Consider the following 2,991-nt stretch of genomic DNA (forward strand, 5'->3'; position numbering starts at 1 on the left):
TCCTCTCTCACCCCTTAATTTTATCCCCCAGATATCACCCCTTCATTTTTTTTTTAGGCAATTGGGGTTAAGTGACTTGACCAGGGCCACACAGCTAGTAAGTGTCAAGTGTTTTGGTCTGAGGCCTCATTTGAACTCAGGTCCTCTTGACTTCAGGAACAGAGCTCTATACACTGCATTACCTAGCTGCCTCATCACCCCTTCATCTTCAACTCACCTTGTGCCTTCTATCTATCTACCTATCATATATACATACATATACATACTATTTTTTCTCCTCTATTTCACTAAATGCCCATTTTTTTTTCCTGAAGAAATATACTCAGTTTTGCTGGGTATGTGATTCTTGAATTTAATACTACCTCCTTTGACTTCCAGAATATTATATTCTAAGCCCTCCCATCCCTTAATGTAGAAGCAGCTAAATCTTGTGTTAACTTGATTGGGTTTTCACAATACTTGAATTGTTTATTTTTGGTTGCTCACAATATTTTCTCCTTGACCTGAGAACTCTGGAATTTGGCTATAATATGCCTAGGAGATTTCCTTTGGGGATCTCTTTTGGGAGGTGATCACTGGAGTCTTTCCCTTTCTATTTTACTCTCTGGTTCTAGAAAATCAGGGCAGTTTTCCTTGATAATTTGTTTAAAGATGACATCTAGGCTCTTTTTTTGATCATTCAGATAGTCCAATAACTTTCAAATTATGTCTCCTGGATCTATTTTCCAAGTCAGTTGTTTGTCCACAGAAATATTTCACATTGTCTTCTTTTTTTTCCATTCTTTTGGTTTTGTTTTATAACATCTTGATTTGTCATGAAATCACTAGCTCCCATTTGTTCCATTCTAATTTTTAAGGAAGTATTTTCTTCAGTGAACTTTTGGACTTTCTTTTCCATTTGGCCAAGTCTGCTTTTGAAGGCATTCTTCTCATTATTGGCTTTTTGGACCTCTTTTGCCATTTGAGTTAGGCTGTTTTTTAAGGTGTTATTTTCTTCAGTATTGTTTTGAGTTTCCTTTAGCAAGCTGTTGCCATTTTTCATGATTTTCTGTCATCACTCTCATTTCTCTTCCCAGTTTTTCCTCTACTTTTCTTACTAGCTTCTCAAAATCCTTTTTGAGCTCTTCCATGGCCTGGGACCAATTCATATTTTTCTAGTGGGTTTTGGATATAGGAGCTTTGATTTTGTTGTTTTCTTCTGGTTTTATGTTTTAATCTTCTTTGTCACCAAAGAAATATTTTATAGTCTGACTTTTTTTGCATAGTTTGCTCATGTTCCCAGCCAATTACTTGAGTTATAAACTCTTTGTTAAGGTAAAGGTCTGCTTCCAGTGTGGAGAATATCCTGCCCCAAGCTTTGGGAGTTTTGTGCAGCTGTTTTCAGAGATACTTCCAGGGACCTGTAAATTTTCAGTTCTTCCAAGGTGGTATGATAAGGGGTGAGGTGTTTACTTCTTTCCTGGCCTGTGTTCTGGTCTATGAGTGACCACAAGCAGTCTTTTCAGTCTTTGAAATGTGAGAATTTCTTCTCCACCACCACCACAAGTTCCACCATCCCAGCACTCCTCCTCACCCCAGGATTATCACCAGAACTGCTACCCAGATCCAAGCAGAGCCAAAGCAAGAGAATCCTGCCTCAGCACCAGCAAAGAGATCCCTGCAATCCCCCTCTGATCAGTCACTGGATGCCTCCTCAGTCTGTGGGCCAGAAGTTCTGTAAGCAGCTGCCACCCCAAAGCTATACTGGGACTCAGGCTGGGACTAGGGCTGGGAATGAGCTTCTCTTGTTCATAGTCACAGACTTTTCCAACTGACCTTCTAACTTGTCTATGGCGTTTTCGGGTTGAGAAGTCCAGAAACCCCACAGCTGTCCATGATTCAGTCCTCTGAGGAATGCTCCATGTTTGCTGAGGCCTGGTCTTTGACTGTGTGCCCACACTGAACTGAGTTCCAAGTGCAATAGACCTTTCCAATCAACCATCCAGGTTGTCTTGGGCTGGAAATTTATTTCACTCTTTTTGTGGTTTTTGCTTCTCTAGATTTTGTTTAGAGCCATTTTTTACAAGTATTTGAAGGGGTTTGGGGAATAGCTCAAGTAAGTCACTGCTTTCACTCTGCCGTCTTGGCTCACCCCCCCCATTAAGGAGTTTTGAACCACCTCCTTATGAGTCTAGTCACTCCCTTCTCCCGCTCCCTTCCCTTGAGTCAAGAGGGTATCTGTTAATCCCTCTCATAAGAGAAGAGAGTTTCATTCTTTCCTTTTCACCTTAGATTTCACCCTCCCTAACCTGGGGAAAGAAAGGAGGGAGGAGGAGCAATAGCTACAGCATAGGCCCCACTGGCAATGGCCTTGGGCCCTAGGGCAACCTTTGCTTGGAAGCATCATTCAGGTTCAGCACATCCTACTCAAGGTAAAGAAGCTGGCCTCTGAATTTGGGTAAGCACACTCTTAAAGTTGGAGTTTTAACTGTTAATGATGAGATGTTGATTCTTTTTGTGAAGTAATTTGGAAATGCATTTAACAAAACTGAAGACACCTGACTGGTAATGGTTTTGTTTCAAGGTTCAAATTGGTTAATTTTTTGTATCAGTTATGTCAAGCAATTTTTCATAACTAGATTACACTAAAACAATTTGGCTCTTGTTGCTTATTGTTTTAAATGCAAACTTTCCAAAAAACTTATTGGGGTTTTGTCTTGTTGAGAATTTGTAAGCATATAGAAATAATCTCTAATGATTGGCTTTTTACACCAGGACAAATTTAAATTTGAGATGTAAATCCTGGGAAAGTGTTTAATAAGCTGTGATTAGTAGAACTTGCTGTTTGAGGTAAAAGCTCAAATAATTTTTTTTAATTGTCTGATGGATCATAATAATCCATCAATAATCAATAATCCACCATCTGAGAGAAATGCCACAAGGTACTCAGAGAAAATATGATACTAGTGGGAAGTCAGCAACGGGAAAAGCTGAGAGGACAATTTTAGTCTC

The sequence above is a fragment of the Phascolarctos cinereus genome, unplaced genomic scaffold (assembly GCF_003287225.1).
Source record: "Phascolarctos cinereus isolate Bilbo 61053 unplaced genomic scaffold, phaCin_HiC Scaffold_4;HRSCAF=312, whole genome shotgun sequence".
Taxonomy (NCBI): Eukaryota; Metazoa; Chordata; class Mammalia; order Diprotodontia; family Phascolarctidae; genus Phascolarctos; species Phascolarctos cinereus.